Below are 9388 nucleotides of genomic sequence, written 5' to 3' on the forward strand. Positions count from 1 at the left end.
TGATAGTGCACCCCGCCTCTTGTACTACTGCACAAATATACCCTACAATATACCCCAGACATTTTTCAAACAACTGAACACAATAGCAAGGCAATTTCTGTGGGGTGGGGGCAGAAATAAATTAGCGTTGGGCACACTGCAAAGAGACTACGACTCAGATGGAATCAAACTACCAATTGTCTAACTATACTATCGCACAGGGCAGCTGCAGTTTGTGGTACGCTGGCTGGTGGATGAAACCTCCATAGACACACTACTCTTACAGCCCGCACTACAAGACTGTTACCTGAGAGAGCTCATATGGATGGGAAGCCCCTACACCAGAAGCTCTCAATGATAGCCACACTGGGCCTAACCCTTTGACGGAAAGTGTGGAAGATCCAGAAAAGCCCGGACCCCTGCTCTACACAGTTCCCTTTGGCAGGACTGGTGTATACCCAAACAGACATGCTCAGGGCGTACCGAAGATACTGGGAAGCCAAAGGAATAGCCCAAGTGGGAGACCTATGGAAAGAAGGACGATGGGTGGAATTCTAAACCCTAATGGAAGAGTAAACGATACACCAAAGTCAATTCATGCTACATAGAAGCATGGTGAGAGCTTTATACGAAAGGTGGCCAGGTCTGCGCGACAGAGAGGGAATTGAAGAGGCTCTAGATGAATGGTATGACATGGCTGAGGGTGGGCACACTGTGTCCAGACTGCAAGAACTGCTCCTGCGTAACCAAAACACCATAAAGCTGCCGGCACGAGGCAAATGGGAAAAGGAACTCCAAAGAACCCTCACTGATGAAGAGTGGGATAGGGCACTGAGGTACACAAAAAAGGTCTCCAGAAATGCGAGATTCTGACAAGCACAGATATACGTCACGTGCAGAGCATACCTTACCCCCAGCAGAATATCCAACATGGGAAACAAAATTAAGCAACCCTGCCGCAGATGCACAACAGAAGACGCAGACATGCTGCTTAGTGATAGGGAGGTTTTGGGACCACATTAAAGCTAAAGCAGTGGCAGGGGGAATACAGATGCAAGCCTGGGCACCAGAATCCTATCTGCTGGGACTATTCCCGAGAGGTGGCAAGCAAAGAGCACACCTGGCTAAAATGAAGGACCTAATGAGAATCCTGGCAAAAACACTGAGTAGCGATGGCCTGGAAATCCAGAACAGGACAGGCATTCAAGGCATGGTCGGCAGATCTGAAACAATTGTCACTAGCAGAAACAGTAGTATGGACAACAGCAGTACAAAGAGGGACAACTCATAAGGCCAGAGGGACCAAGAGAATGTCGACACTAATGAAGGGGCAGAGTGAGGGCATGATATTGGCTGCCATCCGCTGAGAGGCAGGAAGACGCAGACTGGTGCAGTGAACCCCAGGAGGAAGTACTTAGATGCTCACAGGACATAAGGAAATGCGAGAACAGATTACCTAGAACGCGCGCTGAGAAACTCAAACTGGAAACACTCCCACAACTGTGTGCAGGACTGGAAGAAAGTTGTTGTATGTTGGTTAAATGTTGTAAATAATAACAAATAAAAAGTTGAAAACAAAAAAAAGTAAGTCCTTCGCAATTCGTTACCCACGCCACAAGGCACAGGGCACTCTGCCTCGCACTCCGATGAACACGCTGACACGCCCGTTGCGGTGATTTGTAGGTGTGGTTTGCCATCAAGGTGTAGTGCTGAGCACAGAACTGCTGAGCGTCTCCAGGCCAGATAAGCAGAACACCAAATATGCTAAATCCATTTAGACAGTTGTTTGGCAGGCTGTGAAAAGTGATTTCTGAAATAACAGCAATGAGACGGGAGCCGGTCACAGGACGCCACAAATGACACTTTGCCTCACACTCCAACGCGCACAATAGCGCGATGACACTGTCCGACAGTGGGTTACAAAAGATCAAAAGGGAGCGTTTAAAAACGTTATACACAAGAAGGATGTTGGATTTGGATTATAGGTAAATCGTCTGTATGAGGTTTGGGAACAACTTGCATGGGCCGTGGAATATTGCTGCCATGCAATAAAGCTCTTCAAACTCATCCTCGACTGCATTTTAACTCCGCCCTGAAGATTCTTGCTTTGGTATCCTCAGGTCATACATTGACCCCCACACCCCTTTGGTGCTGCAAGTTAACTATAAAGTGCTGAAATAATGTGCAAGACTTTTCAGGAGAGACCTTAGAAGTATTAAAGCAGAAAAGGAGACGATTGGAAGATTTGTATTCTTCAAAGGCTGAGTGGTTGCTTTTTGGAACCAAAAGTAACTACTATGAAAAAGGTGAAAAATGTGATCGGCTTCTGGCACATCGATTGAGGGTTATGGATAATGGCAGATCCGTCAATGCAGTGGAAAGACAGGATGGGTCGGTGACTTTTGATCCTGCTGAGATGAATGCAGCATTTCTGTCATATTACAAAACCCTGTACTCTTCAGAAACCAACTTATCGGAGCATACAATTGGACAATTCATTGAGGACTGCCATCTGAAGAAAGTGAGTTTGGAATCTTTGGAGTGTATGGAAAGAGATTTGAGTGTGGAGGATCTCAGGTTGGCTGCTTATGCATTGAATTCTGGGAAGTGTCCAGGTCCGGATGGACTACCAGCTGAACTTTTTAAAATGTTCCCAGAGAGGTGTTTGCTTTGATGTTAGAGATGTTGCGCGCCTCTTTTTAAGGAATGGGTGCCTTCCAAGTTCAACAAGGCATGCTTCAATCTCTGTTTTTCTAAAGGAGGGACGAACACCGGTGAAATCTGGCAGCTATAGGCCGATCAGCTTATTGAACACGGACAACAAGATTTGAGGATTGAGAATGCACTGATGGATATCATAGAAGTAAGTCAATCTGGATTTGTAAAAGGCAGACATGTTTCAGAAAATATGAGACGATTGTTGCTGACACTATATGAAAGCAAAGAACACCATAAGGATGTGGTGACGTTATCCTTGGATGCTGAGAAAGCTTTCAACCGTATTGAATGGACATATCTTTTAAGTACATTGAAAGGCTTTGGTTTTGGAGATACCATGATCGGATGGATAAGACTGCTGTATTCACGGCCAACTGTTTGTGTTCGGACTAATGGCATGAATTCAAGCGTATTTGAACTTGAGAGAGGCACGAGGCAAGGATGTCCATTGTCGCCGATTTTGTTTGTGATCGCCATGGAATTGCTGACTGTGAGGATAAGAGAAGAGGATAGAATTGAGGGAGTACGCTTTGGTGCCGCCCTCCAGAAAGTTTGGTTATATGCGGATGACATGTTGGTGGTGGTTCAGAATGTGGAGAGCTCCATTCCTGTACTGATGGAGTTGATTGATGAGTTCAACAAGGTTTCCGGATACAAGATCAATTGGACAAAGTCGGAAGCGCTGCCGGCATCAACCACTTGCACTATTTTGAAGATGCAGGGCTTTCCCTTTAAGTGGTGTCCGATCAAAATGAGATACCTTGGGATTTGGCTAACGAATGATGTCTCGAAAATAATGGATGTCAATATTACACATGTGATTCAGTCTTTGGAGCTTGACTTGAAGAGATGGAGTGCACTTAAATTGAGTCTCTGGGGAAGAGTGAATGCCATCAAAATGACTTCGACACCACGAATCAACTATGTGCTCAGTGTGCTTCCCCTGGAATTTAAAAAAGGCCATTGGAGGAAAATTGAGAGTTTAATCCAGTCTTTTCTCTGGGAGAACAAACAGCCACGTCTCAGTTTGTGGAAATTTACGCTGCCCCAAGACTGTTGGGGTTTGGGGGTTCCGGATTTTGAGAATTATCATTTGGCCTTTGGAGCCAGGCATCCAGTTCGGAGGATATTTGGACACTGGCAGAATCAAGTAGTTCTTCTCCGTTGCCGCATAGGGCCATGCTGTCCACGGTGGATGGATCTGGTTATCGCTCATTTCCACCGACGAAATTCCTGAGAACTTGTTGGAGGGAACTATGGAAGAAGAGTAAACGCAAGGTATGTGATAATGATTACATCCCTATCTGGCTGAATCGAGGTATTCTGCTAAATGGGAAGCCGATATTGTGGTTGAACTGGCTTCTGAGTGGTGTACTATGGCTGAGTGATCTGATTGAAGTCGGCAAATGGATCAGCTATAGAAGACTTGCACAAATTAAAGATCTCGGAGACTGTACAATGGGTGCGGAACCAAGGAACTGTTAATGGCGGTGGTTGGCAGTTATGGCTACCTGAATATAAGGCATTAGATGGTATGGCGTCCAAAGTATATAGAAATCTGGGCCACCAGTACATGCCAGCAGAGGGATTGTTAACTAAGTGGTCCGAGATCCTTGGCTCTGAAATGACTGTGGAGAGGTGGAGGTATCTTTGTAAAAACGTGACTCTGACTTCCATTAATCTTGGAGAACAATGCCGCCAAATCAAAATTCTTAATAGAGTGTTTTGGACCCCCCAAAGACTTTATGCGAGAGGGATGATTGACTCAGAGGCTTGTTGGAGGTGTAAGCATGATGTCGGCTCCTTTGAGCACTTGATCTGGGACTGTTATGAGCTGAGGACATTTTGGAGGAAGGTCACCGATTAATGAGGTTCTATTGCTGCAAGAGGATTTTGATTACAACACTATCATCTTGGGTGAGGATGATAACGTGGACAAACTCACTTATCCACAGAAATGCTGGTTTTTTAGGGCTGCAAATTCTGCGAAAAAAATTGTTTTGATTAAATGGAAATGTGAGGAGAGGCCGACCTATTCAGAATGGGTGGAGGACTTGAGGCAGGTTGCCAGGATTGAGAAGGTGATGCTTTGCAGAACCAAAAAAATGAAATTGTTTGATGAAATGTGGGGTGGGTTTTTGGGAGGCATGTGATATTAAGTTGGTCTGTTTTGCATTTTTAATTCTGTGAAGGTTGGGGATGGTTTGGGGGGTGTGGATTCTTTGCGTTGAATTCTACAATTACAATGCTGGTAAGTTTGATGTTTGTATGTTTTCTGTAAATTTCAATAAAAATTAATAATAATAAAAAAAAGAAAGTGCTGAAAGGCCACTTGCGGGCTAGTGCCATGCTCAGAGGGTGCTGTGTGTCAAGCCCTTGTGGAGAATGCCTCACTATACATTGGCACCTTCTACACATAACCTTCCACACTTCTAGCCATCCAGCTTCAAACGTTTAACCACATGTCTGAAACTTCCCAGAGAGGTACTTTCTGGATCAAACACCAGCTCTTGCGTACAGTACACATGTGTGTGCAAACGGTTTCTGGTATGCCTGTCCCCAACCCTGATGTAAAAAGCATCTGACTCAGTTGAGGGATTGTGTCCATCTTGGAATTATAAAACCATTGTAAAACCGACTGAAAATATTGTGAAACCTGGGACAGCCTTCTTAGGTGGATCCGAGGCCAACACAGTGCCAAACCAGAGTTCAATAACGTTGTTTATTTCGGCTGAGCCATAAAACAAAGCAAAGATCATTTAAATAATGGCACAACATCAACATTGTTGCTGTAGCATACTGAAATACAGTGTAATCAGAGCAAAGTGCATTCAAGTGCAATATATCAAACATGCACACAATGATTACATAAAAACTAGACACAGATATCTCTGTGAAAGAAGGTATAAGAACCTGGTCCCTCTAAGCAGTGAAGAAATATTGCACTATTCAATCGGTATATTTCAAACATCCAACTTCCCTTTAGGTCTTCAATACAGTTCATAACAATTTCCTTCTTAGATGTTCATAGGAGATATGGTTTACAGTGTCCTCATTTGCTAAAGAACAAAGTGCCTCATTAAAGGCCGTGGTTCATGAAATCCTACTATAATAACAGAGAAGATTTTACATTAGGTGCTGCTTAGTGGCATATTTCTTGATCTCACCTGACACTCAGAAAATGAGCTGTCATGTTCGGCCCCCTGCACATTGCAGAAATGTAGTCCTACTTTAACGGTTCTGATGCCATTTGCATTCAGGGTTGGTTATAGCCATCGACCCATCAATGGTTTGTATAGAGGACATAACTAACAAAATGGGTTGGCGTTTCATCGTAATCCCCAAAATATTGGCATTTCGGGGTTTAATTTACTTCCCACTTTGCCGTAAAAGCCCTCACTGTAAGTATCCCCAAGCAAAATTCTAGAGTTATAACAGGCATAGATGCTAAGCCTTGCTTTAATCATTTATACATAATAAGAATCGAAGGCCTACTGTCGTGCATGCATGCAGCATTATAAGCTAGTATTGCTGTTGCACCTCGCACACATTAAGTGGCACAATGTGCCTTACATCTCACCAACACACTCTGTCGACTTTCAAGTAATGCGCAACCCAGAGATAATTCTCACACCAGGACCCTGGTACCGGCAAGGTTGTGATACAAAAATCAGCTGGCTGAAACCAGCCCTTTGGATAGCTTTGTTATGTCATGTTACGTGGGATATGTTTCACACATTACTGCTATCTACAAAACAGAATTCCATGGAAAATCGTCTTGTGGGATCACTTAATTCTCGATTAGTGTCCAGTCATGATGTACGTGCATATATATGTATGTATGTCCACAAGAAACCCGAAACTTGAATTGCAAATAACTTTTGACTCGCATGATGGATTTGGATGCCCCCTAAGACTTGGGAAAGTTTTATTAAATAATGAAAACGTGATTAAGAAAGCAAAAAAAACACTGTTTTCAGCCTACTTCCATTAATTTCCCCACAGCGCACATCAAAAACTGACGGATGGATTTGGACCAGGTATGAACCAACTTGGGCATGAAGCATTGACTCGATTTCCAGGAGAAGTCTGGGGTTTTTATGTCCAGCAGTTGTTAAAATATTTGATGGGGGAATGGGTGCCCCCTTCTCCCAAAATTATAGATTATGTGTCCCACAATGCATCAGCGAGGCTTTTTCAGAAATGGAAAAGCTCCCTTTAGTTTTTGTTCGATGCAAGAGATAGCCAGGTTTATTTCCATAATAACCAGGGTAAGCCGAAAACGACAAGTGGAAAAAATGCCACTTGGAGGAGGAACAAGGGTGAAGTGGCATCAGGCTAGGTGTGGGAGGGGGCAAAAAGAGCACCATGTGAAATTACGGATGTGGGCGGGGTGAGGACCAAGTTCAGAGCTCTAACGTTTTCTCATAACCAGGGTTATTCTTGCATAACCAGGGTTTTAGTAGAAAACGGGATCGGGAATGAAAGTTCATCACATGAATAACAAGGGTTATTTTATGAATAACCAGGGTCATTTGTAGTACTTTACTATTATCGGGGTTACAAATACTACGGTTATGGCAAAACATTTTAAAAAAAGAGACATCTTTGATGTCATGGGTGTTATTCTTAGCAGTGCACAGTGATGGCACGAGTTATGGTTGCTTAGCTTACCATAACTGGATAATTTCTGTTTTTTGGGGGTTTTACTTGTAACCATAATGTCCCTTTAACAAAGTTTTTTCACTGAATTTATATATATATATATATATATATAATGACAAAATTTATTAAAGGGACGTTATGGTTACAAGTAAACACAAAAAATCTCAGAACTTCTCCAATTATGGTAAGCTAAGCAACCCTAGCTTGCGCCACCACAGTGCACTGCTAGGACTAACACCCAGGACATCAAAGATAACATCACAAATGTCATTGATGACATCACTGATGACATCACATATCTGGGCCACTGGTTTTTGTTCACTGACATATCTAGGCCAGTTGGTTTTGTTCACTGACAGTCAGAATATTAAAATTTAAAAGGTGCTATATAACTAGACATTAACCTTGTCATATGTTCTTAAAGTAATTTCCTTAGGGTTTGGTCTCAGCTCATGTTGCACATACATGGGGAAATAAGCAGGCCTCAAACACACAATACATTTGTATACATGAAGATAAACTTTAATGTTATTAAAATGTTCTGATGATGCTGTTTCTTTGTTCCTTACTTTAGTTTCCCTGTATGTGCCTCTGATTTGTATGCATTGAGGGTCTTCAGATGCATTGTTTGCACTAGCACAAGTGTGTAGGAAGTCTTGAATTGTTAGCTAGATATTACATGTTTAACATTACTCAAAACTCTGATAGGGTAGCATTCATTATTGTAGAATCCAAAATTACAAGATTAACATATTGTACTACTATGGTGCATGCTCCTATGTTAATGTATGATTAGGTTCCAGTATTAACAACAACACTCCAATACAATGTTCTTTAGATGAATACATTCTTTAATAGATTAAGTAGTTCATGATAGCTCTCCCAATCACCCCTGACATTGTGTTACCAAGATTATAAACACAACATTTTGTGAGGACTTTTCATCAAAATTAATTTCACATGTGATGTCATCAGTCATGTCAGCAATGTCATTTGTGATGTCATCTTTGATGTCCCGATTGTTAGTCTTAGCAGTGCACGGTGGTGGCACAAGTTATGGTTGCTTAGCTTACCATAACTTGCGAATTTCTGAGGTGTTTTGGTTTTCCTTGTAACTAAAACGTCCCCTTAACAATGTTTTTTCATTGAATTTCATAGGTTTTTATTAGTGCAACTTAACCATAACGTCCCTTTAACAAAGTTTTTTCCGTGAATTTCATGGATTTTTACCAGTGCATGCTATTTTCCTACAACTTACTAATATCATACTTACCCCAATATAGCATTATTTTTTTGTCCAATTTACAAAGTTTCACCTTAAAAATGAACTGGGGAACGGGTCCTTTAAGATGAGATAACAGTAGCTGAGATCTATGGGGATGCAGATCTTACTCATACATCAATAATCAGACCGACTCAGGTAGTTGGCAAATCAAAGCTGTTTTAATAAAAAAGTCTTTAAAACAGGGAGTACAACAGACATCAACGGATGCCGCACACCTCGCTCAATGAGTTCTCAAAAACATATAATAAAAACATTCTTTTATACAAAAGATTCGTCATAAGTGATTTCATGCTATATGGCAAAATAAGAAAACCTACTAGGGGTTGTTAGAAATTGAAATATGGATCGGGCAGTTTGCGCTCAGATAGATTAATCCAAGAGTAATGGGCAATATAACAAGTAACAAAATTCAGTTGTGTAGAACCTCATGATAGAATTATTAACCACTGAAGCTATCATGGGTTACACATTTCTATGGCATGATTTACTATTCACTGGGGGTGTGTTTTATTTGTTCTGATATAATACTGCAATGTTTAAAATCTACATTCTCTATCTGTATCTTGTTTCTTTGGACCATATTATTGAATCATCAATCCTCTCCCATCCTGAAATGTGGTATGTGTGATATTTCTTTCAATACTCACCATCATTTGTTTGTTTGTTAATGTTTATTATTTATTGGTTTCAATGTCATGACATGAAATTACCGACCATGTAAAGGTCGAAACAGGCGTCGAC

Source organism: Ambystoma mexicanum, chromosome 2p (assembly GCF_040938575.1).
Source record: "Ambystoma mexicanum isolate Mex_15411 chromosome 2p, UKY_AmexF1_1, whole genome shotgun sequence".
NCBI lineage: Eukaryota > Metazoa > Chordata > Amphibia > Caudata > Ambystomatidae > Ambystoma > Ambystoma mexicanum.